Consider the following 13,707-nt stretch of genomic DNA (forward strand, 5'->3'; position numbering starts at 1 on the left):
TAAATTTGCATATTAATAGAATCTGGCTTTTTAAACGAGGGCGCTTCTGTGCCTTTTACAGTTTTTAATTTCTGCTCTTGTTTTATGTGACTATCACATTAATTCATCTATTATTCCATACAAAAATTATGCATGACCTTCAAAACTAGTTCTGAAATATTACTACCACTACTACGAACAACAACAATAATCATAATAATAATAATAGAATCAGAAAACCGAACACTTTATTTCCCATATCTTTTATTTATTTCCTCAAAAGCACTTTATGCTTTGGAACAAATTATATCCATGGTGTCTGGAGTTTATGGAGTGTGTGTGTGTGTGTGTGTGTGTGTGTGTGTGTGTGTGTGTGTGTGTGTGTGTGTGCGCGTGCGTCAGTCACATCTCTCCCCTGCCTGCTGTGAATCACTCTGTGATTGATGTATCATTACCGCTGAGCCTCAGATGGCTGTGCTGACAGTAAAAGATTGGGAAGCACCTCAGAGAGAAATGCACGCGCACACACACGCTCATTATGTTTTGCTACTCAGCAAACAATGGTGCTTTTCTAAGGCCCTGTCCACACGGCAACGGATTCAGGTGAATCTGATAAAATTGTTTATCGTTTCGGCCTGGCGTCCACACGGCACCGGCGTTTTGGGTGCCCCAAAACGAAATCTTTTGAGAACGGGTTCCAGAGTGGAAAAATCTGGCAACGTTGCCGTTGCGAAGTCGTCTGGATGAGTAGAACGGATTTGTTTACGATGACGTCACAACCACATGACTGTGAGTGCTTCACGCCGGGTAGAAGTGTAACGAACTCGATGCGAGTCGTCAACAAATCCTATAACTTGGTTCATGAAACGCGCTTACAAAATATTTTCACTGTGAATATTTATTGTGTAATGGTGCGAAGTGAGAGAGAGAGAGAGAGAGAGAGAGAGAGAGAATAGCTCTTAGGGCAGAGTCTTTAGTCCAAACACTGCGGAAGCAGTATAACAAAAACCGCGCACCGCCCGTGCGCTTTCCAAAAACAAAACAATCTGACCAGCAAAAATAGGGAAAAAAAGGAGCGATCTCACCTCTTCAGATGTTGGTTTAAGTCTGACAATACATTCCTCAAAAAGGGCATAGAAGAACAAAGTAATCCATCAACGTGTAGCATTCAATTTATTCCGGACCATTAAAGAATTCTGGAGGATATCAGAATGTTGGCGTACCGGCTTCCATCCACCCCCGTTCTAGGGATGTCCCGATCCGATCACGTGATCGGAAATCGGGCCCGATCACATGGTTTCAGACTCGATCAGAATCGGGCATTGCCTCCCGATCAGGGATCGGATATATATCTATATAATATATTCTCATTTTTAACACATCAATAGCTATGCGTTGGCACAGAGTGAGACCAGACCTCTTGTCTCAACACAGCAACATCAACGCGTGCGGCATGACATCACTTTGTAGCGGAGACGCTATTGGTTATTGGCTGCCTGTTGCCAGCAAAGTTGAACACGGAAGCAGTTCGAAGCGGAAAGCAAAGCATGAGATCATTTTTTTTTTCGTTGGATGACAAAAGAAACGGGCTCAAACCTGAAAGGGTAGAAATGCTTGTTTTCATCAAGAAAAACGTTCATTTCCTTAATTGAAATTACTGTACACCACTGTGAGATGCGTTCTTAAAAGCAAATTACCGGCACTGTGGCACTTTATTTTTTTTATTTGTTTACATTCCTGCCAGGTATTTTAAGGTTATTTTTTTTAATTTGTTATTTATTGTTCAAACTGCCTCACGTAAGTGCTCGGTTTGCTAACGGAGTTGTTGGATGTTAAAATAAGGTGTTAAATAAAAAATGAGGAACATCCTGGAGCCGTTTCTTTCCTCGTCTTTATTTTTTATGGATTATAAGAAGTATCGGATCGGGACTCGGTATCGGCAGATACTCAAAATCAAATGATCGGTATCGGATCGGAGGGCAAAAAAATCTGATCGGGACATCCCTACCCCGTTCATTCCTCTTTCCGCGTCTCCATTCAAAAAACGAGCACGTGATTTAAAGGGACTACTGTATATCCATAGGATAGGGAGAAAGAAGGTGTGTGCGTGTGACAGTGACAGGGTGAGTGACAGGGAAGAACCTAGGCTCATGCTCGCCCTGAATTTCTCTTAAAGTGAAGGCAGAAGAATGTTCAGCGCCTGGCCAGGCTTTCTATGTATTAATTTACATAGACGTTTTAATATGAAATATAAATAAGTGTCTTAGACAACAGATACTGTTTTACACTACTGATTAATAATCAAAACTTTATATGTGGCTGACGCTACAGAAGACGGGGTTTATGCGCATGCGTCTACTTCTTCTATTGTTCTGGTGTCTCCGATGGAACCGTCTTACAGCACACGTAGAGGTGTGGCATGTGTATTGCATCGTTTTCAGCAAGCGTTGCGTTGCCATATGTACCTGATATTTTACTGATCCGTTGCCCATGTGGACGCGATATTTAAAAAAAAAAATCTTGTTGCCGTTGTCGTGTGGATGTAGCCTCAATCAACCTCAACAAACAAACAGGGATCTCTGTATGTCCGGCTTTGTATCATTTGGTTTGCTGAGGCATTTAGCAGCAGTTCTTTCATATAGTTTTTATTATTTGTATTTATTTACTTCAGTTAACACTTTGGCATTCACTTTGGCAGGTGTCTAAAGCTACACACGCGCACGCAAATTGAACATCTAACATCGCACAAGAACAGCTCATCTTATCCTGTCTCGACAATGAGAGCTCTACGTGATATTCGGCTAATACTCGGGGAATGAGTGATCGAATCTCGTGCTTGTGCTCGCACTCACTGTTTATATGCAATCCTGTTGTCTGTACTCTGCAAGTCATGACTGCATCTCATTTCCCATGGACATGATGTAAATAAGTGTGTGTGCGCGCGCGTGTGTGTGAGAGAGAGAGAAAATAGCTCGCAGTTGTCATGGCTGGACTCAGGAGTTATTTCACTCCAAGACAGGTTTTATGGAATAATTGGACGAGTCTCTTCTGTCCATATTTAGAAACTAAGCTGCAAAGACAGTTTGGTTCCTGGTTCCAGTCTGGACAGTCATTTCCCCACATTTCTGATGTCACTACATTGAAAGCATTTACATACGTCAGCCTGTACACCCTACAGCAGCTGGGTTGACCCAGTTACAGTGTAAAAAAAAAAAAAAAGTCGTGAGTAAAGGCATCTTCACATTGCAGCCTGAAATCGATCTCACAATGGATAAACCTCTAACGTCGGTCATGGGAAGAAATCGGCCAATCAGACCAGAGATCAATTACATACATCAGACATAAATTTCCATTACCAAGAGCATCCAACTTTAATTCTACAGCACAGCAGAAAGACTGTCCTGCAAAATAAATAACTGATTTGGAGACTAAAACGAACAAAACTTTCAATTTTCGAAAGGTCAAGAAAAGTGCGCAGCGTGGCTTCTTAAACACAGAGAGTAAATGAAGCCTGACTGCTCAGAGCAACACAAATACAGCAGGCTGTAAATCCTGAGATACCATTCTTGAGTTAATGCTCACTACTTCAAGCATGGATGAGCTCGAGTGGGACTGTTTATTTGAACTGGATCTATCGGCATTTTCAGCGCAGAATAATAATAGCAGCAGCAAAATCAGCTCCTCTTATCACAAAATCAGCTCCTCTTATCACAAAATCAGCTCCTCTTACCAAGTCAAGTCGATTTGTATAGCGCTTTTAACAATAAACATTGTCGCAAAGCAGCTTTACAGAATTTGAATGACTTAAAACATGAGCTAATTTTATCCCTAATCGATCCCCAATGAGCACGCCTGTGGCGACGGTGGCGAGGAAAAACTCCCTCAGACGACACGAGGAAGAAACCTCGAGAGGAACCAGACTCAAAAGGGAACCCATCCTCATTTGGGTGACAACAGACAACATGACTATAACATTAACAGTCCTAACATAAAGTCAGCTTCGTTGATGCTATAAACCCCCCACCGACGGAAACCCGAGCGCAAAACCGTTCACGACAACCGCAGTCCCAAAGTCAGCAAGTCAACTGCAGTCCCCAGCCACAAAAGCACCACTGCAAGAGTCCAGAGCGTCCTCCAGGCGCGACCCCCAACTGTCCACATGGGGCCGCCCTCCACGGGAGCGATGCGATGAGACTCCAACCAGACACAGGGCACCAGGATGGATCAGGCAGGTCCGAGGAGCAGAAGAGGTCAGCATCTCGATCCCAGGACCGACATGTCACTCAGAGGGACAGATTTTTTTTTTTGGGGGGGGGGGGGGGGGGGGGGGGGCATGACACAGGTTGTTAGGTATGCCCAATGTCACCTGAATAAGTAGGAACAGTATACATATTGCACTGAGTACAAGCAGGGACTCCGGCAACTAACTATGACAGCATAACTAAAAGGGGAGAGCCAGAAGGTAACACAGGCATGAGGGAGCCCCGGGACATAAAGCAGCAGCCACTACAACGTCAACAAACTCGAGTGAGCAAGTGAGTGGGGGACTGACAGCATCCATACATCCCAGTTTACCAAAACACTCTGTCTGAGGACCCTCCAGATCTACACTTTTACCTCATAAACACCATTAACAAAAGGCTTGACTAAACAGATATGTTTTCAGCCTAGACTTAAACGCTGAGACTGTGTCTGATTCCCGAACACTACTTGGAAGGCTGTTCCATAACTGTGGGGCTTTGTAAGAAACGGCTCTGCCCCCTGATGTAGCCTTCACTATACGAGGCACCAGCAGATAGCCTGCACCTTTTGATATGGCAGGTCATAGAGGAGCAGAAGTTCTCTCAGGTACTGTGGTGCGAGACCATTCAGTGCTTTAAAGGTCAATAGTAGTATTTTATAATCAACACGGAATTTGATTGGGAGCCAATGCAGTGTGGATAAGACAGGCGTGATGTGATCATATTTTCTAGTTCTAGTAAGGACTCTTGCTGCTGCATTTTGAACTAACTGGAGCTTGTTTATGCACTTATTGGAACATCCAGACAGTAAGGCATTACAATAATCCAACCTGGAGGTAACGAAAGCATGAACTAGTTTTTCCGCATCATGTAGTAACATTAAATTTCTTATCTTAGCAATATTTCTGAGACGAAAGAAAGCTATCTGGGTAATGTTATCGATGTGAGTTTCGAATGAAAGACTGGGGTCAATAATCACCCCGAGGTCTTTTACTGCTGCACGTGAAGAAACAGAAAGGCCATCCAGAGTTACTGTGTAATCAGAAAACTTACTTCTAGCTGCATGTGGTCCGAGTACAAGTACTTCAGTCTTGTCAGAGTTAAGCAGAAGGAAATTAATAAGCATCCAGTGTCTAATGTCTTTCACACATTCCTCAATTCTCTTAAGCTGGTGTCTCTCGTTTGGTTTTGCAGAAACTTACAACTGTGTGTCATCAGCATAACAGTGGAAACTAATACAATGTTTACGAGTAATATCACCCAGAGGGAACATATATAAAGAAAAAAGCAGTGGACCCAAGGCAGAACCTTGTGGAACACCAAACTTCACCTCAGTATGTCTAGAAATATCACCATTTACATCAACATACTGATAGCGATCAGTTAAATAAGAGCTGAGCCAGGAGAGGGCCGTTCCCTTAACTCCCACAACATTTTCTAGTCTATCCAGGAGAATGGAATGATCAATGGTATCAAATGCTGCACTAAGGTCAAGCAACACAAGCAGCGAGACACAGCCCTGATCAGACGCCAACAGTAGGTCGTTTACTACTTTAACCAGTGCTGTCTCTGTGCTATGATGAGGTCTAAATCCTGACTGATACATTTCATGGATGTTATTCCTATGTAAATATGAGCGTAACTGCTGTGCCGCAGCTTTTTCAAGGATCTTGGAGATAAAGGGGAGGTTTGATATTGGCCGATAATTGGACAGCTGACAGGGATCAAGATCAGGTTTTTTAATCAGGGGTTTGATAACTGCTAGTTTAAAGGATTTGGGTACATAGCCAATCCTAAAAGAAGTATTTATTATTTTTAGAAGCGATTCAATTACTTCAGGCATTATCTGTTTGAATAGACGCGTAGGTAAGGGATCTAGTACGCAAGTTGAGGCTTTTGATGCCGAGATTAATGAAAGTAATTCAGTTTCTTTTAGGGGAGTAAACCATTCTAATTGCTGATCTGATACAGTTATATTGTTAACTACACAGTCACTTGCATTGTCTGACCTTAAATTAGTAGTTTGAATTTTTTGTCAGATATTCTCAATTTTGTCATTAAAAAAATTCATGAAATCATTGCTACTACATACTGCAGGTGTGCATGTGTCTATAGTGGACTTATTCCTGGTTAATTTTGCTACAGTATTAAATAGGAATCTAGGATTATTTTTGTTATCTTCTATTAGGGAGGAGAAATATGTTGATCTCGCAGCACTAAGAGCTTTTCTATACTTCAGGAAGCTCTCCTTCCAAGCTAATTTGAACGCTACCAATTTTGTTTGACGCCATTTACGTTCCAATTTTCGAGTGGTCTGTTTTAATGTGCGAGTGTCATCATTATACCAGGGTGCTAATTTTTTTTGTCTCTGACCATTTTCCTTTTAAGAAGAGCTACATTATCTAAAGTATGGCGGAATGTTGACTCTAAGCATTCAGTTGCCTGATCGAGTTCTGCAGAGGCTGACAGTGGCCTGATCAAAGTTGATAACTCTGGGAGATCATTTATAAAGCTCTGTGCAGTAGTTGACGTGAATGTACGTTTAATACAGTAGCGTGGTGAGGTGCATATATTATTACTCAGACATAGTTTGAATGAGATGAGATAATGATCTGAACTTGAGACTGTGGAAGTGTGACTATATTTTCTACGTTTAAGCCGAATGTTAGTATTAGATCGAGGGTGTGACCACCATTATGGGTCGGTCCTATGACATTCTGATTAATCCCTACTGAATCTAAAATAGACACAAACGCTGTTTTCAAAGGGTCTTCTGGGTTATCGAAGTGAATATTAAAATCTCCAACAACTAAAGCTTTGTCTAAGGAAATTTAAAAAAAAAAAAAAAAAAAAAAATCACAAAATCAGCTCCTCTTTCCCCAAAATCAGCTCCTCTTATCACAAAATCAGCTCCTCTCTCCACAAAATCAGCTCCCCTTCCCCAAATCAGCTCCCCTTTCCCCAAAATCAGCTCCCCTTTCCACAAAATCAGCTCCTCTCTCCACAAAATCAGCTCCCCTTTCCCCAAAATCAGCTCCCCTTTCCACAAAATCAGCTCCTCTCGTCACAAAATCAGCTCTCCTTTCCCCAAAATCAGCTCCTCTCTCCACAAAATCAGCTCCCCTTTCCCCAAAATCAGCTGCCCTTTCCCCAAAATCAGCTGCCCTTTCCCCAAAATCAGCTGCCCTTTCCCCAAAATCAGCTCCCCTTTCCCCAAAATCAGCTCCCCTTTCCCCAAAATCAGCTCCTCTCATCACAAAATCAGCTCCTCTTTCCCCAAAATCAGCTCCTCTTAGGAAAAATCAGCTCCTCTTTCCCCAAAATCAGCTCCCCTTTCCCCAAAATCAGCTCCCCTTTCCCCAAAATCAGCTCCTCATCACAAAATCAGCTCCCCTTTCCCCAAAATCAGCTCCCCTTTCCCCAAAATCAGCTCCCCTTTCCCAAAATCAGCTCCCCTTTCCCCAAAATCAGCTCCCCTTTCCCCAAAATCAGCTCCTCATCACAAAATCAGCTCCCCTTTCCCCAAAATCAGCTCCCCTTTCCCCAAAATCAGCTCCCCTTTCCCCAAAATCAGCTCCCCTTTCCCCAAAATCAGCTCCCCTTTCCCCAAAATCAGCTCCTCTTAGGAAAAATCAGCTCTTCTTTCTGTCTAGCACGTTCTTTCTTTCTTTGTCTAGCACGTTCGTTCTTTCTTTCTCTGTCTAGCACGTTCTTCCTTTCTTTCTCTGTCTAGCACGTTCTTTCTTTCTTTCTTTCTTTCTCTGTCTAGCACGTTCTTTCTTTCTTTCTCTGTCTAGCACGTTCTTTCTTTCTTTCTCTGTCTAGCACGTTCTTTCTTTCTTTCTCTGTCTAGCACGTTCTTGCTTTCTTTCTCTGTCTAGCACGTACCTTCTTTCTTTCTCTGTCTAGCACGTTCCTTCTTTCTTTCTGTCTAGCACGTTCCTTCTTTCTTTCTCTGTCTAGCACGTTCTTTTTTCTCTGTCTAGCACGTTCTTTCTTTCTTTCTCTGTCTAGCACGTTCTTTCTTTCTTTCTCTGTCTAGCACGTTCTTTCTTTCTTTCTCTGTCTAGCACGTTCTTTCTTTCTTTCTCTGTCTAGCATGTTCTTTCTTTCTTTCTCTGTCTAGCACGTTCTTTCTTTCTTTCTCTGTCTAGCACGTTCTTCCTTTCTTTCTCTGTCTAGCATGTTCTTTCTTTCTTTCTCTGTCTAGCACGTTCTTTCTTTCTTTCTCTGTCTAGCACGTTCTTTCTTTCTTTCTTTCTCTGTCTAGCACGTTCTTTCTTTCTTTCTCTGTCTAGCACGTTCTTGCTTTCTTTCTCTGTCTAGCACGTTCCTTCTTTCTTTCTCTGTCTAGCACGTTCCTTCTTTCTTTCTGTCTAGCACGTTCCTTCTTTCTTTCTCTGTCTAGCACGTTCTTTTTTCTCTGTCTAGCACGTTCTTTCTTTCTTTCTCTGTCTAGCACGTTCTTTCTTTCTTTCTCTGTCTAGCACGTTCTTTCTTTCTTTCTCTGTCTAGCATGTTCTTTCTTTCTTTCTCTGTCTAGCACGTTCTTTCTTTCTTTCTCTGTCTAGCACGTTCTTTCTTTCTTTCTCTGTCTAGCATGTTCTTTCTTTCTTTCTCTGTCTAGCACGTTCTTTCTTTCTTTCTCTGTCTAGCACGTTCTTTCTTTCTTTCTTTCTTTCTTTCTTTCTCTGTCTAGCACATTCTTTCTTTCTTTCTCTGTCTAGCACGTTCTTGCTTTCTTTCTCTGTCTAGCACGTTCCTTCTTTCTTTCTCTGTCTAGCACGTTCCTTCTTTCTTTCTGTCTAGCACGTTCCTTCTTTCTTTCTCTGTCTAGCACGTTCTTTCTTTCTGTCTAGCACGTTCTTTTTTCTCTGTCTAGCACGTTCTTTCTTTCTTTCTCTGTCTAGCACGTTCTTTCTTTCTTTCTCTGTCTAGCATGTTCTTTCTTTCTTTCTCTGTCTAGCACGTTCTTCCTTTCTTTCTCTGTCTAGCACGTTCTTTCTTTCTTTCTCTGTCTAGCACGTTCTTTCTTTCTTTCTTTCTCTGTCTAGCACGTTCTTTCTTTCTTTCTTTCTCTGTCTAGCACGTTCTTTCTTTCTTTCTTTCTCTGTCTAGCACGTTCTTTCTTTCTTTCTCTGTCTAGCACGTTCTTTCTTTCTTTCTTTCTTTCTCTGTCTAGCACGTTCTTTCTTTCTTTCTCTGTCTAGCACGTTCTTTCTTTCTTTCTCTGTCTAGCATGTTCTTTCTTTCTTTCTCTGTCTAGCACGTTCTTTCTTTCTTTCTTTCTTTCTCTGTCTAGCACGTTCTTTCTTTCTTTCTTTCTCTGTCTAGCACATTCTTTCTTTCTTTCTCTGTCTAGCACGTTCTTGCTTTCTTTCTCTGTCTAGCACGTTCCTTCTTTCTTTCTCTGTCTAGCACGTTCCTTCTTTCTTTCTGTCTAGCACGTTCCTTCTTTCTTTCTCTGTCTAGCACGTTCTTTTTTCTCTGTCTAGCACGTTCTTTCTTTCTTTCTCTGTCTAGCACGTTCTTTCTTTCTTTCTCTGTCTAGCACGTTCTTTCTTTCTTTCTTTCTCTGTCTAGCACGTTCTTTCTTTCTTTCTCTGTCTAGCACATTCTTTCTTTCTTTCTCTGTCTAGCACGTTCTTTCTTTCTTTCTCTGTCTAGCATGTTCTTTCTTTCTTTCTCTGTCTAGCACGTTCTTTCTTTCTTTCTTTCTTTCTCTGTCTAGCACGTTCGTTCTTTCTTTCTTTCTCTGTCTAGCACGTTCTTTCTTTCTTTCTTTCTTTCTCTGTCTAGCATGTTCTTTCTTTCTTTCTTTCTGTCTAGCATGTTCTTTCTTTCTTTCTCTGTCTAGCACGTTCTTTCTTTCTTTCTTTCTTTCTTTCTTTCTCTGTCTAGCACGTTCTTTCTTTCTTTCTTTCTCTGTCTAGCACGTTCTTTCTTTCTTTCTTTCTTTCTTTCTTTCTTTCTTTCTTTCTGTCTAGCATGTTCTTTCTTTCTTTCTGTCTAGCATGTTCTTTCTTTCTTTCTTTCTCTGTCTAGCACATTCTTTCTTTCTTTCTCTGTCTAGCACGTTCTTTCTTTCTTTCTTTCTTTCTCTGTCTAGCACGTTCGTTCTTTCTTTCTTTCTCTGTCTAGCACGTTCTTTCTTTCTCTGTCTAGCACGTTCTTTCTTTCTTTCTTTCTTTCTTTCTTTCTTTCTGTCTAGCATGTTCTTTCTTTCTTTCTGTCTAGCATGTTCTTTCTTTCTTTCTTTCTGTCTAGCATGTTCTTTCTTTCTTTCTCTGTCTAGCATGTTCTTTCTTTCTTTCTTTCTTTCTCTGTCTAGCACGTTCTTTCTTTCTTTCTTTCTCTGTCTAGCACATTCTTTCTTTCTTTCTCTGTCTAGCACGTTCTTTCTTTCTTTCTTTCTTTCTCTGTCTAGCACGTTCGTTCTTTCTTTCTTTCTCTGTCTAGCACGTTCTTTCTTTCTCTGTCTAGCACGTTCTTTCTTTCTTTCTCTGTCTAGCACGTTCTTTCTTTCTTTCTCTGTCTAGCACGTTCTTGCTTTCTTTCTCTGTCTAGCACGTTCCTTCTTTCTTTCTCTGTCTAGCACGTTCCTTCTTTCTTTCTGTCTAGCACGTTCCTTCTTTCTTTCTCTGTCTAGCACGTTCTTTCTTTCTGTCTAGCACGTTCTTTTTTCTCTGTCTAGCACGTTCTTTCTTTCTTTCTCTGTCTAGCACGTTCTTTCTTTCTTTCTCTGTCTAGCACGTTCTTTCTTTCTTTCTTTCTTTCTCTGTCTAGCAGGTTCTTTCTTTCTTTCTCTGTCTAGCAGGTTCTTTCTTTCTTTCTCTGTCTAGCACGTTCTTTCTTTCTTTCTTTCTTTCTTTCTTTCTTTCTCTGTCTAGCACGTTCTTTCTTTCTTTCTTTCTTTCTCTGTCTAGCACGTTCTTTCTTTCTGTCTAGCACGTTCTTTCTTTCTTTCTCTGTCTAGCACGTTCTTTCTTTCTTTCTTTCTTTCTTTCTTTCTCTGTCTAGCAGGTTCTTTCTTTCTTTCTCTGTCTAGCAGGTTCTTTCTTTCTTTCTCTGTCTAGCACGTTCTTTCTTTCTTTCTTTCTATGTCTAGCACGTTCTTTCTTTCTTTCTCTGTCTAGCACATTCTTTCTTTCTTTCTCTGTCTAGCACATTCTTTCTTTCTTTCTCTGTCTAGCACATTCTTTCGTTCTTTCTCTGTCTAGCACGTTCTTTCTTTCTCTGTCTAGCACGTTCTTTCTTTCTTTCTCTGTCTAGCACATTCTTTCTTTCTTTCTCTGTCTAGCACGTTCTTTCTTTCTTTCTCTGTCTAGCACATTCTTTCTTTCTTTCTCTGTCTAGCACATTCTTTCTTTCTTTCTCTGTCTAGCACATTCTTTCTTTCTTTCTCTGTCTAGCACATTCTTTCTTTCTTTCTTTGTCTAGCAGGTTCTTTCTTTCTTTCTTTCTTTCTCTGTCTAGCACGTTCTTTCTTTCTTTCTCTGTCTAGCACGTTCTTTCTTTCTTTCTCTGTCTAGCAGGTTCTTTCTTTCTTTCTTTCTCTGTCTAGCACGTTCTTTCTTTCTTTCTCTGTCTAGCACGTTCTTTCTTTCTTTCTCTGTCTAGCACGTTCTTTCTTTCTATGTCTAGCATGTTCTTTCTTTCTTTCTCTGTCTAGCACATTCTTTCTTTCTTTCTCTGTCTAGCACATTCTTTCTTTCTTTCTCTGTCTAGCACGTTCTTTCTTTCTTTCTTTCTCTGTCTAGCACGTTCTTTCTTTCTTTCTCTGTCTAGCACGTTCTTTCTTTCTTTCTCTGTCTAGCAGGTTCTTTCTTTCTTTCTCTGTCTAGCAGGTTCTTTCTTTCTTTCTCTGTCTAGCAGGTTCTTTCTTTCTTTCTCTGTCTAGCACGTTCTTTCTTTCTTTCTCTGTCTAGCACGTTCTTTCTTTCTTTCTTTCTTTCTTTCTCTGTCTAGCAGGTTCTTTCTTTCTTTCTTTCTCTGTCTAGCACGTTCTTTCTTTCTTTCTATGTCTAGCACGTTCTTTCTTTCTTTCTCTGTCTAGCACATTCTTTCTTTCTTTCTCTGTCTAGCACGTTCTTTCTTTCTTTCTCTGTCTAGCACGTTCTTTCTTTCTTTCTCTGTCTAGCACGTTCTTTCTTTCTCTCTCTGTCTAGCACGTTCTTTCTTTCTCTCTCTGTCTAGCACGTTCTTTCTTTCTCTCTCTGTCTAGCACGTTCTTTCTTTCTCTCTCTGTCTAGCACGTTCTTTCTTTCTCTCTCTGTCTAGCACGTTCTTTCTTTCTTTCTCTGTCTAGCACGTTCTTTCTTTCTTTCTCTGTCTAGCACGTTCTTTCTTTCTCTCTCTGTCTAGCACGTTCTTTCTTTCTCTCTCTGTCTAGCACGTTCTTTCTTTCTCTCTCTGTCTAGCACGTTCTTTCTTTCTCTCTCTGTCTAGCACGTTCTTTCTTTCTCTCTCTGTCTAGCACGTTCTTTCTTTCTCTCTCTGTCTAGCACGTTCTTTCTTTCTCTCTCTGTCTAGCACGTTCTTTCTTTCTCTCTCTGTCTAGCACGTTCTTTCTTTCTCTCTCTGTCTAGCACGTTCTTTCTTTCTCTGTCTAGCACGTTCTTTCTTTCTCTGTCTAGCACGTTCTTTCTTTCTCTGTCTAGCACGTTCTTTCTTTCTCTGTCTAGCACGTTCTTTCTTTCTCTGTCTAGCACGTTCTTTCTTTCTCTGTCTAGCACGTTCTTTCTTTCTCTGTCTAGCACGTTCTTTCTTTCTCTGTCTAGCACGTTCTTTCTTTCTCTGTCTAGCACGTTCTTTCTTTCTCTGTCTAGCACGTTCTTTCTTTCTCTGTCTAGCACGTTCTTTCTTTCTCTGTCTAGCACGTTCTTTCTTTCTCTGTCTAGCACGTTCTTTCTTTCTCTGTCTAGCACGTTCTTTCTTTCTCTGTCTAGCACGTTCTTTCTTTCTCTGTCTAGCACGTTCTTTCTTTCTCTGTCTAGCACGTTCTTTCTTTCTTTGTCTAGCATGTTCTTTCTTTCTTTGTCTAGCACGTTCTTTTTCTTTCTTTTTCTTTCTTTCTTTCTCTGTCTAGCACGTTCTTTCTTTCTTTCTCTGTCTAGCACGTTCTTTCATTCTTTCTCTGTCTAGCACGTTCTTTCTTTCTTTCTCTGTCTAGCACGTTCTTTCATTCTTTCTCTGTCTAGCACGTTCTTTCTTTCTTTCTCTGTCTAGCACATTCTTTCTTTCTTTCTCTGTCTAGCATGTTCTTTCTTTCTTTCTCTAGCACGTTCTTTCTTTCTTTCTTTCTCTGTCTAGCACATTCTTTCTTTCTTTCTCTGTCTAGCACGTTCTTTCTTTCTTTCTTTCTTTCTTTCTCTGTCTAGCACGTTCTTTCTTTCTTTCTTTCTTTCTCTGTCTAGCACATTCTTTCTTTCTCTGTCTAGCACGTTCTTTCTTTCTTTCTGTCTAGCATGTTCGTTCTTTCTTTCTT

General features: G+C 40.9%; 1 protein-coding gene across 5 annotated transcripts in view; it reads right to left on the reverse strand.

Moving 5' to 3' along the window:
* arhgap32b (Rho GTPase activating protein 32b) overlaps positions 1-13,707 on the reverse strand; it is a 255,649-nt gene that overhangs the window by 184,628 nt on the left and 57,314 nt on the right. The window lies entirely within an intron of this gene.

This window comes from Neoarius graeffei, chromosome 12, assembly GCF_027579695.1.
Source record: "Neoarius graeffei isolate fNeoGra1 chromosome 12, fNeoGra1.pri, whole genome shotgun sequence".
NCBI lineage: Eukaryota > Metazoa > Chordata > Actinopteri > Siluriformes > Ariidae > Neoarius > Neoarius graeffei.